General features: G+C 56.6%; 2 long non-coding RNA genes across 2 annotated transcripts; both read right to left on the reverse strand.

Moving 5' to 3' along the window:
* Nucleotides 1–505: 505 nt before the first annotated feature.
* LOC117795700 lies at nt 506–6,721 on the reverse strand. The gene is made up of 3 exons (XR_004619829.1): nt 5,535–6,721; nt 3,174–3,408; nt 506–1,180 (listed from the first exon to the last, which is right to left on the reverse strand). It is a non-coding gene; the product is annotated as an uncharacterized LOC117795700 (long non-coding RNA).
* A 367-nt stretch (nt 6,722–7,088) lies between these two features.
* Nucleotides 7,089–19,225, reverse strand: LOC117795699. The gene is made up of 4 exons (XR_004619828.1): nt 17,892–19,225; nt 13,884–14,015; nt 12,588–12,723; nt 7,089–8,474 (listed from the first exon to the last, which is right to left on the reverse strand). It is a non-coding gene; the product is annotated as an uncharacterized LOC117795699 (long non-coding RNA).
* Nucleotides 19,226–20,135: the final 910 nt, after the last annotated feature.

Below are 20,135 nucleotides of genomic sequence, written 5' to 3' on the forward strand. Positions count from 1 at the left end.
TCCCCAGGGAGGCCAGAACGCTGATGTATGCAGTCAATCCCGATCTCCTCTCAGTAAGGAAAAATGAGAAAAAGGAAAGGTCTGACCTGTTTCCCAGCCTTTTGCACATTCTGTTTTGGGGTCTACAAGACATTTGGGAAGTGGCTCCATGGTGTAAGCCTGTGCAGGACCACCACACAGCTCTGCTTCTGTGAGCACAGGGCCAGCGGCCACAGGGCCCGAGCCGAGCCGCACTGCAGAGTATATCCCGGGGGCAGGGTGACCCTCCCGGGATCCCCGGGATCTCACCCTTGGCCTCTGTCTGGTTTGCAACCAACAACTTCTGCTAGGATCTATCTGCTCCCTGTCCTGTCTCATTTTACCTTTTCTTATTGCTATCCAGGAGGGGTGGGAAAGCAAGAGTTGATGGCTTTGCTGAATTTAGAATGATCTGGAAGGGCTGGCAGGTGGCCCGACCCCCGGGGAGCTGCAGAGTTTTACTTAACACAGAGACCAAGATCCACACCCCCAACCGGCCTGCCCGTGTAGACGCGGTAACCCCCACAGCGGGTTGTTTTTCAGATGCATATACACGCAGTTGTGAATAATCGATACAAATTGGTTTTTAAACCACTACCGAATTCAAAGTAGCTTTTTGTCATTGTGAATTTTCTCGACCAACGAGTCCTAAAAATAAAAGCCCACCAGCACGTGAAAAGATCCTCAAAGTGTTTGACATTAAAATGCAGTTCACAGACTTGGGAAGATGGGGAGCCTCGATCCCGTGGCAGATCCTTGCTCTTTGCCGGAGAAAATACGGTTTGCGGAGGTGAAGAGGCTTGGCCACAACGCACAGCCCTCGCGGGTGGCCCCACCTGCACTGACCCAGGATCCGACCCCGGACCAGCGCAAGGGCTTTAATTCCGCAAATCTCCAGTCCTCTATAGGGTGGAATCGTGGAGTGGATTCAGTGAAAGATCCAGCGCAGGAGTTGACATGGAGCCCAGCACGTAGTAGGCGCTCAGAAAGCGATGAAGGGCACCACCCATTAGTTCCTAGTTCCCGCTGCCGTAGCCTGTGGCCCCGGGCGCAAGCCTCAGCATCCCAGCCGCTCGGATCCTGAGAATCACCCGCCGTGCGCACACACCGTGAGCCGCGTGGTCCGACAGCACGGTCCCCTCCACTGCTACCCCGTCCCGACCTGCAAGTGGGAGGTGAGAAGCCAGCATCCCGCAGCACAGAGTCCCTGCCTGAGCTCCCGTAGCAACCGCTCTTTTCCTGCCTTGGGTCAGCTCTTTCTCGACGGCCTCTGCCCAGGTGCAGGTCTGGGTCCCCCATCAAAGAGCGAGCACCGTGGGACTGAGAAACCGGCTCAACAGGGGCGCCTGGGGGGCTCAGCCGGATAAGCATCGGACTCTTGATTTCACCTCAGGTCATGATCTCAAGGTTGTGAGATGGAGTCCCGTGCCCGGCTCCCTGCTGGGTGTGGAGTCTGCTTAAGATTCTCTCTCTCTCCCTCTGCCCCTCCACCCGCCTAANCCCCGGATTCCCGCATCGCTGCCCACCCCCCCACCCCCCAGGTCAGCGCTGCCTCGCGGAGGACTGGGGTCCGAATGGGGAGTAGAAACTATGCCCTCGCAGCGTGAAGGAGCAAACCACCTTGTGCCCTGAGCAGAGAAGCTCAGGCGGACGGACCGGGCCTGCCGGGCGGCGGAAGGAAGGAAGGAGAGGCTTTAACGCGCTGAGCCTGTGCACTGGGCGCCGCCGGAGGCAGGGTTTTGTCAGAGAACGCGACCGGGCGCTGGCCGAAGGTGGGCGGCCCAGCGCCCGAAGGTGGGGGGCCCAGCGCCCGAAGGTGGGGGGCCCAGCGCCCGAAGGTGGGGGGCCGGCCTCTCCCCACCCCAGCCTCAGGCCAAGGGCGGCCCTCTGGGGCTGCATGGGGGGCCCACACTGCTGCTTGCGGGTGCGGAGGGAGCGGCTGGCTGCCTGAGAGCGCCTCAGGCCCGCATCTATATACAGCCTGCGGGCTTGTTTTATTTATTTGTTTTTTTGGCTTCTGCGTCCCAAGACCGCGTGTGCTTTGTTCCGCCGGAAGGAACACGGCTGCCTGGCCTTGGACGCTGCCACTGCCGAGGACCCCACCTCAGTGGTGACAACAGAAAGCCACCCTTACACACTCACGCACACACTCACAGGCACACACAGCCCCACACGCGGAATCGTNTGAATCGTGCACACACGTGCGCACACACTCACACACAGCCCCACACACTGAAGCACGCACATGCTATGCACTCGTGCACGCGCACACGTGCGNGGAATCGTGCACACACGTGCACACACACACATACACAGAGCCACACACTGGAGCCTGCACACACGTGTGCACACACTCACACACAGCCCCACACACTGAAGCACGCACATGCTATGCACTCGTGCACGCGCACACGTGCGCAGTCATGTGGTCACGTGACCACTCACGGGTCAAGGCCCTGCTCTTCCTCCCCTGCTTCAGGCCCCCCGACTCCCAGCTCCTCAGCACGCCACCCACCTCCACTGACCCGCACCCTCTGTTTTACAGAAATTGTCTCTGAACTGCCTGCACTGACATCCGATTTTGAAAATCAAATCCCTTTCCTTCTGCAAGAGAAACCCTGAGCAGATCCTAGNGAAATTGTCTCTGAACCGCCTGCACTGACATCCGATTTTGAAAATCAAATCCCTTTCCTTCTGCAAGAGAAACCCTGAGCAGATCCTAGAGTAAAGTTAAAAAGTCTTTTTGTAACCAAAGACCGGGCAGTGGGCGCGTGTCACCGCCTCTCGTTGGGCTGGGTGCGGGTGGGGTGCAGGCTGGCAGCGTCCCCGACCAGGCCAGGGTAGAGTCTCAGGGCAACGGAGGGTAGTTCCGACGGTCTGAGCTGCAGGACCCAGGGAGGCCATGCGGTCCCCTGAGAAGTCCTTGGAGCAGGTCAGTGAGGGCAGGGGCTCCACATCCTCCAAGCCCCGGGGCCCAGAGGAGAGAGCTGAAGCCTGCCTATGACACCCAGACCCTGCTTGGGGGGTTTGGATCCTCCCATTAGCAGATGGACGAGCGTGGCCGTACCCACGGGTGGGGAAGGCTGACCCAGGCGCCCCTGCAGCTGACCTTCCAGGGAGGCCTTCATGTCCCACAGTGAGCCCCCGAGACTCACCGGTGCTGGTGGTGGCACCTTGGCTGCCCAGTCCCCGGGACAGCTGGGCCGGCCGGCCAGGGGCTGAGGGCCGCAAGCGGCAGCAGGCGGACTCAGGCGAGGGCAGGTGTTTACGGCATCCGTATAATAACCAGGCTCTTTCTCCTCTCTCTTCCTACGACCCAGACTTGCGTGCGTGTGCGTGTGCAGGTGCACGCGTGTGTGCCTTCTACACTGCCTTTGATCCTTTCTTCCTCTGAAGAAAAGAAAAATACCAAAATAAATATCCATCCAAGCTCGACCCCTGGCCAGAGCTCCCACAAAGATACGAGAGGTCAGGAAGCCACCGCTCCCCACCCACAACCCACCTGAGTCTCCGAGGGGCCCCCCACCCCCGGCAGTGGGCACTGCCAGCCTGTCAGCTAGGCTCAGGCCAGACGCTGGAGCGGGAGCGGCTGGCACCGTATGGAGATGTCCCCTCTTCCTGGCCGGGAAGCTCAAGGAGGCCTCTTCAGGGACCAGGCAGCTACAGGGCTGGACTCAGGGGCTCAGCCTCCACCAAAGGGCCTGAAAGAAAGCTGGCGAGCGAACATCCCCCCAGGCCCTTCAGTATTACTATTAAAAGACAGCGTCTCCCTCCTAAAGCCGGAACTGCAGCTTGGTAGGCCTGGGTTCAAATTCTGCTCTGCCACTTATTAGCTGTGTGGCTTCAGGCAAGTTACTTAACCTCTCTGTGCCCCATTGGCTTCAGTCTGTGGAATGACAACAATGTCCATACTGCCTCCTTGGGTTACCATGAAGGGTGAACGGGACAGCCCACATATAGCGATCGGCATGCTGCCCAACCCAGAGTAAGGCGTCAACGATGAAGATATTGCCGTCTGTACATACAGCTTACTAAGTCGCGAACGGTGGGATTCTACCCACAGCAAACCGTAACTGGTAGGTGACGGGTCGATGCTGACTTCCAGCCTTGCCCACTAAGCTGCGATTCAGCCTGCCACCAAGCGGGGCTAAAGGGACATGAGGCCTCTGATCTGGCCCGGTCCACCCCCCAGCTTCTCCCTCCAAATCCTCAGGTGCCGTTGCACCCGCACTGGGCTGGGTGCGTTTCCTTGCCGCCTCCACCTTCAAGGTCCCCAACTTGAGACATGCATTCCTTAGGACATGCACTGAAGTCAAAGGGACAAGTTTCCTTCTGGGGCTGACCACATTCCCCCAGAAGGGACTCCCCCTCCCCGGGAAGAAGGATTACACTCGCCAGCCCTCTAGTCTCCCTGTCTCCTTTCACTGATGAGCCCAGAGAGGGTAAGCAACTTGCCCCAAGATGCACAGCAAGGCAGTGGCAGAAGATTCTTGGGGTTCTGAGTGCTAGCCTTGGGTCTCCTCCACCAGGCTAGTTTGACCACAGGGTAAAACGGGCCATCATTAAATATGAAAGGCCCCTCCCTCCCTCCAGAGGCCTCTTCAGAGCTGCTCTCACGCTTCCTGTTGTCTTCACAAGGTGTTTGCTGGCCCATCTCTCTTCTCCACCTCAGGACCGTGCTGGAGAAGACCTGAGCCCAAGTCAGGGAGGGGGCAGGCATGGGGCAGGGTGCCCGGACAGACGCCTGCCTTGCTGAGCTACTGTGAGCACCAGTCGCCCCCTCGGCCCTCAGCGTGGACATCAGGCAGCACCAGCCCAGACCTGTGTCCCTGGGGCAAGCGGCTTCTCCCCTCCAGGGCTGCACAGCCCGGAGCTGCCCTCACTCCCGCAGAGGCCTCTGGGACGAGGCTCTCAAAGGTCTGGGCAAATAGAAGTTATGGCGTGGCTCCCCCCCACACGCCCGTCCTTGGCCCCCTCTGTGGTTCCAGGCCCAGCAGGGAGAGCTCAGAGGACTCAGGGCCCGGGGCCTGAGATCGCAGGAGTACACGGTCGCTGGGACAGGCATGCGGGAAGCACTTCGGGTACCGGGTCCAGTCCCCTCGTTTCTTCTGTTCGGATCAGCAGGAAACAGAAGGCGGCTTTAGCCAGACACACTTTCAGGGACTTGATCTCGCCTGAGCCCTCGTGGCCGTAGGGGGAGCACGGGCGGTGTTGTCACCCGTCTGCTGTGTGCGTCCTCCCGCAGCACCCTGCCCTCGGGAGCAGGGCCTTAGAGGCCCGTCAGCCACATTCATGGCTCCCCCCCCCTCCTTTCTCAAGAACAAGGTCGGCCAACGGCACCTGGGCAGGGACATCACGGGAGAACCCTCCAGAGCATGACAGACACTGGTGGGTGGAGCCCCCTCTTGCCGCTGAGGGGTTCAAAGGAAAGGAATGCTCAGGTTTGCACAGAGTCAGGGCTGCCTGGAAGAGGAGGACTGTGGGTTAGGTTTGGAAAGAGAGGTCCCGGGACTAACCTTGCTCCTGGCGTTAGAGCGTCTCCACCTGCTTTTTTCTGCCCACCTGCTCAGCGGGCACGAGCTGCCAGGTGGCCTCCAGGAGAAGATGTGAGCTCTGCGGTGTCCAGGGCCGAGGGCCTGGCTTTGGGCTGATTTCTACAGTGGCTCTGAGTGTCATGGACGAGATGAGAGGGGTGCTCTTTTCCTCTGACTCATTGTCACTTTCCCACGGTGACCTTGTTGCCTTGAACAGTTTGAGACTCCAGAAGCTGTGGCCACCTCGGAAACGGCAAGTGGGAGGGGCAGAAAATCAGGGAGAACGCAGACACGGGCACCCCCTTTTGTCAGCTCTTGCTGGCAGTGTGGATTCCCTTGTAGATCTCTGGGTCCCGGGTCTGTCATTCTGGGGAGGGGGGGCTGTCATAGCACCTGCAGCCTCTTCACACACACATACATCACACATGCACACGCACGCACACACACACACATTCCAGGCTCACTGGGCCGCCAGCACAGGGCCTTGGCCCAGGAGAAAGGAGAGGGCAGACGCCCTGTCTGGGAGTTGTCTAGCCAGGAGCCCGCCTAAGGGCAGCAAACCGCGTCCCAGGCACTGGGTGGACCTCATTTCAGTCTGGAAAGTAAAGAAAGGGACTCGAAGGAGGGCCAGAGCCCACGGAGCCCACCCGGCTCGCCACAGCCCACAGCCTGCCGTCCGGCCAGGGAGCTCCGCAGGCCCGGCCCAGCCGCCAGGGGAGGCTGCGTGCCGTGGACGGGGCTTCGGGGAGACCCGGACCCTCCGGCCCAGCAGCACGTCTCTCTCAGGAAGTTAACTTCTTGAAGCTGGCAACAGATCATCAGGTAAGCGTGTGGACCATGTTCACACTCGAAGCCGACTGGCCAACCTGGGAATCCCCTTGCTCCTCCTCGATTCTCCTGCCTGCAGGTCTAGGGCTGGAGGAGGTGAGAGCAGTCCCTGAAAGGCTTCCCTGAGAAAAAGCGGGGGACAGCCGGCTGTCTACGCAAGCCCCGTGAGGAAGAGAACACCAACAGCAGCCCCGATCCTGAAGCCCAGAGTCGCTCCTGCCTCCGTGGGAGCACGGAGACCCTTGGCGCCTTGGACCCCATCCGGGCTGTCTACAGGCGTCTATGAGCCCGGTCCTTACAACGGAGCCCACTGCCTTCCTTCAGGAAGATCAGAGCAATGGATAAACATCATATTTAAATTGTGGTCCATCCAGACAACAGAATAGTAACCAGTGCTGTAGAGAAATGAGCTACTGAGCCAGGAAGAGACATGTAGGAACCTTAAACAACAGTAGGGGAAAGAAGTCGGTCTGAAAGCCTAGAGAACTCCAGCCGTAGGACGTTCTGGAAAAGGCAGAGCTACGGAGACGGTCCAGGGACCCGCGGCTGCCGGGGTTGGGGGAGGGAGGTGGGAATCGGAGGAGCGCGGGGGGTTTTGAGTGGAACTATGACACTATGGTGACGACTGCAGGTCGTACATTTGTCCAAGCCCATGAGCGCACGGCTCCCACGTAACCCGGATGTAAACCGGGCACTCTGACTAATCACGGTGTGGCGACACTGGTTCAGTTACAAGAAATGCACGGCCCACCTGCGAGATGCTGATAATGGGAGAAACGGCGTGCGCGTGCGTGTGAGTGTGCGTGCGTGCGCGTGCATGTGTGCGCGTGTGTGACTGTGTGTGTGTGTGTGCATGCTGGAAATGGAGGGTATGCGGGAACTCTATACTTTCTGCTCAATCTTTCTAAAACCGCTCTAAAAAATAAAGTCTATTATTTTTTAAAAATGACAAATTACGTGCAGCACACATTTTGTTACGTGCCACATTAACTCTGTCCTGTTCTATGTTCTTGGTGCGCTGGTACCCAGGGCCCCTCCCAGGGCTGGAACTTCCAGAAGGAGCAAACCACTCTGCTCCCAGAGAGCCCGTCTTTCATATATAAACCAACCCAGAACATGCACCCTAACCATCCTCTTCGTACTTGGGGCCAATACTGCCCTGTCCCGATCACCCCAGGGCCAGGGACCAGACAGTGAGAGGCCACCCCGACACCCTGGAGTCCATGATTCCAACTCGCCCATCCCAAGCCCTTTCTTTCCCGTGAAAACCACAAGGCAGGCTGTGGATCCCGCCTTCCCGTCTGTCCCTCTGCCCCATGACCGACCCTGGTGCTCCCCCCGTGGCCCTGCAGGGCATGGCGTGCCCCCGCCTCTTGGGATCTACGAATCACAAACTACCTTCCTGATGGCAGTTGACCCCTGATCTGTTGGTCACCATACTTGAATGACAATAAAACCTACACTTGAAACCAGTGGTGACTGGGGTCCAGCACAGCACGCGGCCCTGGACAGTGTACCCACCCAGGACTCCAGTTGCGAAGGTGACCTTGGCTTCGTTTCCAAGGCAGCACCGATAAACTCTAAGCAGAAGGGAACTTCGACCTGCAGAGTCGTAGGTGATCCACGGTCTTTGGGGCTCCTGAATCGGGAGCAGGGATGGAAGCCGGCCCCTCATTTCCCAGGTGGGTCAACTGAGGCCCAGAGAACAAAGGGTTCAGCCCAGGTCTCTGGGCTCGCTGGTGGCCCACGTGGCACTCGGCTTGTGGGGGAGGCCACAGACGCAGAGCATGGTTGCATGTGCCCAACTTCAACACGGCCGCCCGCTCCGTTCAAGCTTCTGGGGGCCCGGGGACCACACAGAAAGCATGTCCCAGGGATCCCACTCCCCCTCCTGCTGCTCAGCGTCCTGTCCTCACACCCAGCGGGCATGCAACTGGCATCCTAGCCCTGACACGTGGGAGAACCGTCGACGCACACAGCCTTCTCTTCCTCACCTCGCTGAAGTGAGCAGAGGGACCCTGGAGTGTGGCTGCCTGTTCGGGGAGCTGGCGGTCGTGAGCGGCCCACAGATGGATGCAGGGTCACCTCCAAAACCTAAATGAGGCCGGCCAGAGGGGACAGAAAAGGGGACCGGTCTGTCACACGAGGTAGTGTGGGGTATCCGGTGGTGGCCTGCAGAGAGGGGGTCTGGGGCCCTGATGGGGTGTGTGCCTGTTGCGAGGTGGGGGGCCCTCCTGAATGGTAGTTTGTTAAATAGCTGCTGGGGAAGTCCCCAAGGGGCACCCAAACCAGCAGAAGGAAGCATAAACCACATGCAGACGAACAGCAGCGCTGGCAGGGTCTTTTCAGGAGAAGGGAGCTGGTGGAAGCACCCAGCGACGGGAAGGGGTCGTGAATTCCACGTCACTCCGAAGACTGCTGCTCCGTGAGGTGCGCTGGGCCCACACAGGACGCTCGGTACCTCACGTCAAAGTCGCTGGCGCTGGGTTTGGGAGGGGATGGCTTCCCCCCTCCCTGGGGACACAAGCCCAGATCCCCAGCCAAGCCCCATTCTCTGTGCCCCTTTAACTCAGCCCCCACTGTGGCAGCGGGAGAGGTCGGCGTCTGTGGGACGGGAAGCAGGGGCCCAGCTCGTTGGCGCGGTGACGCGGGGGAATGGGCTCTGTCTGGCATCCAGCATCCTGGGCAGAAGGGAGGGAGGTGGCTTAGGGCCACGGCATGTGAAGAGGGACCTCTGTCTTCATGCAAGGATCATACAGCTGTCTGCCCCCGACTTGAATCCCGCCTCCACCCTTCTCCTGAGTTGCTCTCCCCTTGGGGTGAATGGTTCTATCTTCTCAAGCTCCAGACAAATGTGTCTACACTGCAAGTGCTTCAGGACCCCAGCAGGAGCTCTGCAAAATGGGGCAGCATGAGATGCCACAGTGGCACCTCAAATACAGAGCCCCAGGCTGGGCCTGGGCCCGACTGCTGGGCCGGCAGGTTTGGAAGCCACGAGAGAGACAGGAGATGTTGGATTCGGGCGTGTGACGTCAAGACAATTCCCCGCTCACTCCTCCCTGCTCTCAAGCTGACCGGCTATGTGAACTTCGGGGAGCCCCCTTCACTTGGCTCTGGCTCAGGCTTTCTCCTCTAGAAAGGGGAGTCAGAGTTTTGTGTTTGCTGGCCTGTCAGGCTTGGGGCAGATCACATGGGAAACAAAGGTGTGAAAACACTTTTGTAAACCATCCAGCCCCCGACAATACAAGATGCTGTTGCTATGATGTCACTTCCCCTGTGCCCTGCAGAGCACCCGGCCACATCCTCGGCGGCCTCGGGCCAGCCTTGCCCCCTACGGACCCGGCTTCCAGCCTCCCCTGTCCAGGCTGCATGGCGGGGCCTTCCCAACCCTTCCTGCTCCTGTCCATCCTGGGTCCGCCTGCTGCCGCTGTGCGTGATCCTAGTAACGGTGATGGCAGCTGAACTTGCCTCAGTGCACTCCATCCTCTCAGCAACCCATTGTCCAGATGAAGAAACGAAGGCTTAGAAAAGCTTACAAGTTGTCCAACATCTGAGCAGATGATTTTGGGAAACTGGGTCCCCACCTCGGAGCTGTCTGGTGGCTACTGCGCCAGGCTTCGCAGGTCATTTCTGCCAGATTTATGCCCCCCACGTGTCCTGCCAGCTGTAACACGTGCAGGTCATGTCCACTCATCCACTAGACACACTCCTACGAGGACCGAGTATGTGCCAGGCTCTATTTTAGGGGCCGGAGTCAGAGCATGAACAACACAGACAACAGGACCTCCCTGTGTGGGGCTCACCCCAATGCTGCTTTCCAATCACTGTTTGAAGTAACCCTTAATTTAAAGAAAAGTTTGTCACTACTGCAGTATGAAAATTCAGTATTGGATTTTCTGATCCTGTAAACATCAGTACCATTAAAAATCAAGGTCATCGAAGGCTAGCTGAGTGCTCCTACCAGCTGAAGTTTTGCATCCTGAAGCCTGCTCTTGTATGATTAAAAAGAGACATATTCATTCTTCAAAAATGTAATCATAAGATTATTATATAACCTGGGAACTCCACTCTTAGGTATATGCCCAAGAGAATTAAAAATTGATTTCCAGGGGCGCCTGGGTGGCACAGCGGTTAAGCGTCTGCCTTCGGCTCAGGGTGTGATCCCGGCGTTGTGGGATCGAGCCCCACATCAGGCTCCTCCACTATGAGCCTGCTTCTCCCTCTCCCACTCCCCCCTGCTTGTGTTCCCTCTCTCGCTGGCTGTCTCTATCTCTGTCGAATAAATAAATAAAACTTTAAAAAAAATTGATTTCCAAACAATTACTGTACCCTACATTCACAGCAGCTCTGTTCACAATAGCCAAAAGGTGGAAATAGCCCCATCGTCCATCGACGGAGGAAAGAATAAGCAAAATGTGGTCTGTCTGCACAATGGGGTATTTTCAGCCGTAAAAAGGAATGAAGTGCTGACATATACCGCAACATGGATGAACCTTGAGAACATTATTCTGGGTAAAGTCCAAAGATAATATAATTGCATTTCTATGAAATATCCTGAATAAGTAACTCCATAGAGACTGAAAGCAAACTAGGGATATAGGACACTGGGGGGATGGGGGGGCAGTGGTGGAGGTGATGGGGGGGGTAAAAAAAAAAAGGGGGTTGGTGGGGGGACGGGGCCAGGTCTGAATGGAGTGATGCATCATGGGCATGGGCTTTCCCTTGGGGCTGATGCCAGGGTCCCAGAGCTGGACAGGTGCTGGCTGCACACCGCTGCNAGGGGTGGGGGGGTTGGTGGGGGGACGGGGCCAGGTCTGAATGGAGTGATGCGTCATGGTCATGGGCTTTCCCTTGGGGCTGATGCCAGGGTCCCAGAGCTGGACAGGTGCTGGCTGCACACCGCTGCAGACGTGCTAAGTGCCCCAAAAGTGTCTGCTTTCAAACAGTTAACGGTTGATTTTAAGCCATGAGAATTTCACCTCCCTTTTAAAAAGGGAGATTTCCAAGTGTTAGCAGGCAGTGAAGACATATCTTTTCCAAAGGAGATTTTTCTCCTGAATGGAATACAAGGGAAAGAAAGAGACTTGCTCAAGGCCTTCTGATTGCCGGCGGTCCCTGGCAGGGCCCTCCAGCCACCCGGGCTGCCCCCAGGAAGGCGCAGGGTCCATGTTGGTCAGCTCGGGCTGCCATCAGAAAGCACCATGGATGCAGGGGCTTCTAAACAGATACTTCTTTTCTCCCCATTCTGGAGGCTGGAAGTCCAAGATCAAGGTGCCTGTCTCCAAATATCCCGTGGCACTGGGAATTAGGGCTTCAACATGTGGATTTTGGGGGACACACTCCAGCCCATCGCTGTCGTCCCAGTTGACTGATGAGAAGAAGAAGGCATGGAAAAGTCAACTCAAGTCACGGAACTGGTGGGAGGTGGAGCAGGCCAAGAACCCAGGTATCCTGATCCCCGTGCAAATCCTTTCCTCCATTCTCACCACTTCTAGTGGCGTGGACGACAACAGGAGCCCTGGCTGCTACCCTCGAAACTGCTGGTGGGAGCAAAGTCATCCGCACCTGAGACATCTTATTTCAGCAAGTGGGTCGATGTGGTCCCAGCTCCCAGCTGCCACAGATCCCACTGCGTTTCCCTCTTCATCCTACAACCAGGCTGGACTTCACCAAGGATGGAGCATCTGGGAGGGGACTGTGTGATCAACTAATCAAATCTGATGAATTATGTGTCCACAAACCTGGCGGGAGGGTCCCACACGGAGGATGCATGCCCTGAGCCCAGACAGAGTTTGTACCTGGAGAGATTGCTAACTGCAGGGGAGCGCTTGGAATTCAGAGCTGGGTTTTGTTTCATGTCTTCTCCAGGCATCAGAGAGATTAATTTGTTAGAGTAAACAGACTTCGAGCCGGGATTTAGTCTCTGAGCGTGTGTACCTGATTTGGCAGTCCTGGCTCAGACTGCCCCGAGCCTTCATCATTTTGCAAGTGGATGAAGGAGACAGCAGATAGCAGCGGGCGGGGGGAGGGGGGAGAATGCCCACAGAAGTGCCCGCATCCGGGTTCCGCTCCTGCAACTGAAGCCAGGCCAGCACCAAGGGTGTCGGAGCCAGAAACAAAGGGAATCGGACAGTGCCAAGGACACCCGCTCCTTGTCCTGTTCCTCCCCATACCCACCACCTTGCAGGAGGAGCCCTGTCTCCTCACCAAATAGGACGAAGCTGTGCCGGCGTCATTCCAGGCTGTCGTAGAGGACATCCCTCGAAAAGGTGCTCACCTGGAGAAGCACTTTTTCTCTGGATCAGTCTGTTGGCTCCCTTTCCTCCAGAACGGCCCCTGCACTCTGCTCAAACCAGAAATAGGAGTCCCCTTCAAGGTCTCTGCTCCCCTCACCCCTGCAGCCAGCCACCAAGCCTGCAGAGCCCATCCTCAGAAACCCCTCGTTCGTGTCACAACATGGGGCTCCCACTCACACCCATCACCCTCCAACCGCATGGCTTTGCCAAAGCTTATGGCTGCTGGGCCTCTCCCGGCTGCCACGAGGGCAGCTCTTAGGTCTTGGGCCTTGAACACACACACACCACCACCACTGAGCTTCCTCTCCCAGCAGCTCCTATACTCCTGCAGAATCCAGCTGGACCATCTCTGCCTCCGGGGAGCCTCCCCATCTTCCTATGAGCTCCAGGTGCCCCTGGCACCCAGTACAGTTGAGCAAACGCTGGATGGATGGATGGACGGACGGATGGATGGGAAGTCTTGGCTGCTTAACAATGAGCCAGTCCAAGGGTAGTGGGAGTTTACAACACATCATCAGAGAAGGCTGCTTGGCTCTTGGGCTCAATAACCAGCCCCTACCGCCCTGCAGGGCATCATTTTGGATAAATGGCTACCGCCTCGTCATGTGATCTGGTGGGTGTAGAAAAGGGCTTACAGGCCATGGTGACAGAAGAGACACAGTTCCCACCTGGGCTGCCACCCCCTCTGTCACTTGATGCAAATTACTGCTCAGAGGTTCTCCCTAGCATCCTGTTTGCTGGCAATCCCCAAAGCATAAAGGGCCTTTCAGGAAATGGGTCAAGCTCTTCTCCGTTCAAACATATCTTCACATGTACAGCAAAGGAAACCATTAACGAGACAGAAAGCAACCTATTGAGTGGGAGAAGATATTTGCAAATGACATCCCGTAACGGGTTAATCCCAAAATATAATAAAGAACACGTACAACTCAACACCACCAAAAAACCAATAATCCGGTTTAAAAATGGCAGAAGGGGCGCCTGGGTGGCACAGCGGTTAAGCGTCTGCCTTCGGCTCAGGGCGTGATCCCGGCGTTATGGGATCGAGCCCCACATCAGGCTCCTCTGCTATGAGCCTGCTTCTCCCTCTCCCACTCCCCCTGCTTGTGTTCCCTCTCTTGCTGGCTGTCTCTATCTCTGTCAAATAAATAAATAAAATCTTTAAAAAAAATTAAAAAATAAAAAAATAATAAAAATGGCAGAAGACCTGAGTAGACATTTTTCCAAAGAAGACGTCCAGATGCCAACAGACACATGAGAAGATGCTCAGCATCTCTCCTCATCGGGGACACGCAGATTCGAGCCACAATGACGTATCGCTTTACACCTGTCGGAACAGCTAGAATAAAAAACACAAGACACAGCCAGAGTTGGAGAGGCTACGGGGAACCAGGAGCCCTCGTGCACTGTTGCTGGGAATGCAGACGGGTGCAGCCACTGTAGAAAACAGTATGGAGGGTCCGCAGAAAATTAACACAGAAATATGTATGAGCTAGTAATCCCACTACTGAGTATTTACTCAAAGAAAACAAAAAGACGAATTTGAAAAGATAGGTGCACCCCTGCGTTTAGCGTGGTATTATCTACAATAGCCAAGATGTGGAATCAGCCCACGTGTCCGTCAGCTGCTGAACGGATACAGAAGGTGGGCTGTATAGATACACACTGGAATATGACTCAGCCATAAAAAAAAAAAAAGACATCTTGCCATTTGCAACAACGGGGACGGACCTAGAGGGTATAATGCTAAATGAAATAAGCCAGGCAGAGAAAGACAAATGCCATATGATTTCACTCTTATGTGGAGCTTTAAAAACAAAACAAATGAACAAAGGAAAGAGAGATAAACAAGAAAACAGACTCCTAACTACAGAGCGCGAACTGGCGGGTGCCAGAGGGGAGCTGGTGGGGGGATGGGGAAAACAGACAAAGTGGGGAAAGAGGTATCTTTACACAATTAGTGGGAGGGGAAACGTCACAGACACTTTAAGAAGCAATTTAGGGCAGATCTTTTTGAGGGAACCAAAATGCAGGCTGCTCTCACAAGCCGGGGCTGAGCCACTGCCTGCCCGGTGCTGGGGGGCGGGGCAGGGGCCACCTGGGCAGGCCGGGGCCGGAGGCCTGAAGTCCTCATCTCTTCCCCAGCACAGGGGCTGAGACCTAACAGGGCAAATAAACTCCTCTTTGCAAAGGTGGTGGAAAAGCAGCTGCAGACTCCGGACCCCTCTGTGATCACCAGGAATTAAAAGAAACACCACGTCTGTCCCCAGCGGCACACGTTCTGTGCCCAGCCTACAAATCCAAGGAGAGCAGGAAAGGTCAGCAACACTGCAGACGGCCAGAAGCATCGCCCAGGCTCACCGCACCCCCAGGCGGGTCAGAGCCCCCCAACCCATAGGCTCCTGTACTTCCTTCCCCTTCACGGACTTGCCACCCTGTTCCCCTTCCCCTGCGGAGCGTGAACTCCTGAAGGCAGGAGGACATGTCCCCCTTACTCACCACCTTGTCCCTCACGCCCAGCTGGGTGCCAGGCAGCTGGTGGGCACTGGGACCCACTTGTGGAATAAATGAACAAATCATTTACCAACATCGAGAAGAAGCGTGGGAAACAAAGCCTGGTGGCATATTAGGAGACTGGGGCCACCGTGAGATACAGAGTAAGGACCACTGAGAGCAAGACTCAGCCCCCACCGCCGTCTGCCTGCACCCTGGCTCCCTCCGCAGCCCAAGATCAGAACTGGATCACCCCCCAGGACCAGGCGGAGGCGGGGGACTCAGGCAGCCGGTGGGTGACTGGGAAAGGAAGAGGCCCCCGGGCTCGCTGCTTAGACTCTTGCCAAAGGAGTGGGGACAAGCTGCTGAGCTTGGTCTCCCAACTTGGAAAGCGAGGATCCAGGATTTGTGGATCTTGACGTGTACGCATATGTGGTTACTCTTTCAGGAAAGCACATAAAAATATCTTACTCTCGGGGCGCCTGGGTGGCACAGTGGTTAAGCGTCTGTCTTCGGCTCAGGGCGTGATCCCGGCGTTACGGGATCGAGCCCCACATCAGGCTCCTCTGCTATGAGCCTGCTTCTTCCTCTCCCACTCCCCCTGCTTATGCTCCCTCTCTCGCTGGCTGTCTCTATCTCTGTCAAATAAATAAATAAAATCTTTTTTTAAAAAAATATCTTACACATTTTTATAAAACCCTATACCAGGGGAACACTTCCCAGGGCTCCGTGATGGCCCTGGGAAATCCAACCTGGGCCATGCTCCCTGGCTGCCTTGAGCCTCCCCCACCTCCGACTCTGCTAGGAATCGCACACAGTACCACCATGGCTAAGTCAGTGCTCCATGCCTCCATTTCCCCACCCATGAAATGGGTACAGCCTTGGTGCCTATGTCGTAGGTGCGTGGGGACATGTAAAGGAGTTAACACAAGGAAAGGGTTTAGTCCAGGTCCGGGCACCTGATGAGGGTACTAGAAGGTGTTGCTGGAAGCTGCTGTTTTTTTCAAGGCTCCGCAGCCCTCCTGGGTCAAACAGAAAGTCACAGCGCTCTGTGACTTAACAGTGCGATGGCAGCGCAGAAGTCCTGCCTGCTGTGAGCACGGATTGTCGTTACAAATTTTATTTTTTATTTTTAAATATATTTATGTATTTTAGAGAGAGAGAGTGCACAAGCAGGGGGATGGGGAGACACAGAGGGAGAGGAAGGAATCAGACTCCCCGACAGATGCTTAACCAACAGAGCCACCCGGGCGCCCCAGAAAAAGACCCTTTTAAACATCATAGCCACAAGGGCACCTGAGTGGCTCCGCTGTTGAAGTGTCTGACTCTTGGTTTTGGCTCAGCTCAAGACCTCGGGGTTGGGAGCTGGAGTTCGCAGTGGGGCTCCATGCTGGGCGTGGAGCCTACTTAAGATTCTCTCTCTCGGGGCGCCTGGGTGGTTCAGTTGTTAAGCGTCTGCCTTCTGTTCAGGGCGTGATCCCGGCATTATGGGATCGAGCCCCGCATCAGGCTCCTCCGCTATGAGCCTGCTTCTCCCTCTCCCACTCCCCCTGCTTGTGTTCCCTCTCTCGCTGGCTGTCTCTCTCTCTGTCAAATAAATAAATAAAATCTTTAAAAAAAAATTCTCTCTCTCCCTCGGCCCCTCACCCCCATCTTCCTCCCTAAAAAAAATAAGTAAATAAATTATCTTACAGAGACACACACAAAAACGTGTTTTTTTTTAATTACCCACATCCTATTTCTTGCAAACCTTGCTCTTGCTTGTGCATGATTTCTGCTTACACCTTGTAAGTAAGTAGTCGTTGCTTAAGTAAAACAATTACACAAATAAGTAAAAAGTGTTAAGTGCCTCGGGCACACCCACGATCTCCGATATTCCAGGAAACACCTGACCGCTGGTACGTGAAGCCACACCCTCCCTCCAGAATGGGTGACCCCATCCCCCCCCACTGGCACCCCCGGAGCGCTGGCAGAGTGCCCAGAAAGACCCAAACAGACTCAACCCTCCCAGGCCCCCACGAGGCACCCGCCTCCTCCCAGTGTCATCACCATCACCATGGATGGGTCCACACCCTCCTTTCCTGCCCCACTCCCGGCCTCGACGGCCAAGCCCTGATCTGGACCGGCCCACTATTAGGGGGCAGGTAGGGAAGAGGGGATGGACCGCGTTGGGGGGAGACCCCGTGCAGCCACACTGGCAGAGGACAACCCCATCCTCCCGGAGCCCAGCCCCAGCCTGGACCCCAGTGCCTCGGCCCGCCCTCCGAGGCCTGGCTCCGGGCCCTGCCTCCTCCACCACAGGGCCGCTCCAGACAGGCAGCTGCCAGGGCAGGGTGTGGAATCAGACCTGGGTGGACCCAGCACTTCCTCTGTGACATCTTGGGCACATTCCTCACCATCCTGGCCTGTTTCTTCTTATGACAAATGGAAAAGATAACCGAATGTCCCTCAGGACTAACTGGGACCCGCTGCTAAGTGCCTACCCCAGGCCAGCACTCCGCGGTCACCGGCCCCTTTCTCTCCGGGCCTGCACTTCCCTCTGGCCCCGGGGTCCGGCCAAGCTGCAGCCCACCGGGCTCCCCACCGTGCGGCAGTTTCCCGACCCACAGCTCCCAGGCGCCACTCCCCCGAACCCCGGCCTCCGTTCATCAGTGCTGGAGAAGCCCAGACTGCCAAAGCATCCAGGCTGGCTCCAGCCTGGCCACCCTGACCACATACTCACGCTAATTCTGCCAGAAAGACCAGCCTGTGGTTGGGAAGAACGGCCATTATGGTTTCCAGAAAATTCCTCCAAGCAGGGAGAAGCTGTTTGCCATTCCTGAGGCCTCTCCAGTCCGTCTGAATGAGGTTTTCCAATTAAGCTGGGACTGCTCCCAGATCTCTGCTTTAAACAACCGGCTCTCCGCTTTCCCTCTAAAGAAACAGAACCCTCGAGATGTGCTCACCCCTCCCTTTCACTTTGTTTTAAACGACCTCTGGGTGTTTTTTCCTGCTTACCCAGGTGGTGCATGTTGTATCTCCCAGGAGAGCTGGTGCGAGGGCACCTGGGGGGGTCGGAAGTCCACGGCCATGGATGGGGTGGGTCTGCTCACCAAGTTGGGGACTGCACAAGGAGCATGAAGGCTGGGGAAGGAAGACAAGTCCTCCTCTGGGCAGGACGAGCGAGATGGCCCTTGGGAATTCTTAACTCTGCCTCCTGTCGGGAACATGGAGAGAAGGTTGAAGACCCTGGGCCGGCTCTCAGGACCTCAGCCCAAATGAGGTATCGGCATCACAGGGTGGCTGTGACCTCTAGGTCATGTGCAGGCTCAAGAGAGGAAAGAGCCAAGGACAAAGCAAGGAAGAGGGGGCTGGTGAAGAGGAATGGTCAGAGGCCTGGAAGGGAATGGACAGGAGAAGGCGGAGAGAGGCACGCTGTGGGTCAGCCACATCCCATGGCTACTTCCTCCCTCTTGAAAGGACCTCTCTGAGGACACTCCCTGGCAGAAACAAGCCTCCCCGGTCAGCATCGAATGCCGGCTCCGTGAGCAAGGCATCCCGGGGGCTCCGGAGTGCTCAGGCTCACCCGTGACGGCAGCCCAGCCCGGAAGAACGTCCCTGGAGCCCAGTCAACTCACAGGATCAGCAGATAAACGACTCCCGTCAGAGCCTCCACCAGAACAAGGTTAATGATTTGCTGGGGACAGACCCCGAACCAAAAGGGATAAAGCGTGAACAGGTGTGTATGTGTGCGTGTGCACCTGCGTGTGCAGAGAACAGGGACAGCGTTTAGAAGCCCCTCCTCGAGGAAACTGACCGACCGTGAAAGGAGGAGAGGGAGGGGACCTGCTCACTGCCCCTCACTACTCAGCAGCTTCCTTCCTCCCGGCCCCGGGCCCTGAGCCCACCCCTGAAAGCCGGCTCACAGCCTTCTCAGGGGATCTACTGGAGACTGACGACGGTGACAGGAGCAGCCCTTGCTGACGGACCCTTGGCCGGGGGCCCAGGCCCAGCCCTGCCACTTAAACTCCTGGGCCTCAGTCTCCAGCTCTCTAAAGTGGGGCTAATGATACTTGACCTGCCAATGTGTCAGGGCTGTGGCTGGAAATAAACAAAAGGAAGGATATAGAAACTATCAGGGGAAAGGCCAATGCAAGGGATTATTATGATGATGACTAGCCAAAGGGAGGGGGGGTCCAGGAGCTCACAGCCTCCCTCAGTGGCCACAACACACACAGAAGCCGCTCAGGGGATCAAGGTTGCCTGCAGGGCTTTGAATCAGCACCTATTGAGGAAGCCCCCCAGCGTGGCTCAGACCGTCCACCGAGCGCCTGCCCGGCCTTCGGCCCCAGTGCGGGCTTCTCAGAACGGCAGGTACATTGAGGGCTGCTTCTGGGACCAAAAATGACGGCCCAGAGCTCCTCCCACAGGAGCGGGCACCCTCTCTGTTTATCATCATCTCATTTGCCGCCTCCAACCTCCGTAGCTGAAAGTCAGAGCTGCCTCCTGGGTGGGGGGGAGCGAGCACCAGAAAATGAGGCTGAAAACATCACAAAGTACAAAAAAATCCTGAGCGCCTCATCCCACTGACCTGCAGGCCGTGTCCTGAGCTGAGAGCGTACAAGCTGGGAGAGCAGGGGAGAGGGGACGCGAGACCCGTGAGGGGGGGACATAAATAAAACCGCACATCGTGCCAGGAGACAGTCCGCATGGCCGACCAATCGTGGCGGAGCAGGCTCTCTTGATGGAGGCAGCTTTCGGGCTTTCCAGTGGTTTCCATGGCACCCGCGCCTTCATAATCCTCACCCAAACAGCTCTCCTTCAGCTCACCTTGTGTCACCGAGCCAGAGGAGAGATGGAGTAAGTGTGACAAATACGCTGATAGCGAGAAAGTCGCGTGTGCATGTGTGTGCGTGTGTGTGAAGGGGGCGGGCAGAGCCAGGGTTTTCCTCCAGAATAAGTGACCTTGGTCATTGCCTGGGGCTCC

The sequence above is a fragment of the Ailuropoda melanoleuca genome, chromosome 13, assembly GCF_002007445.2.
Source record: "Ailuropoda melanoleuca isolate Jingjing chromosome 13, ASM200744v2, whole genome shotgun sequence".
Taxonomy (NCBI): domain Eukaryota; kingdom Metazoa; phylum Chordata; class Mammalia; order Carnivora; family Ursidae; genus Ailuropoda; species Ailuropoda melanoleuca.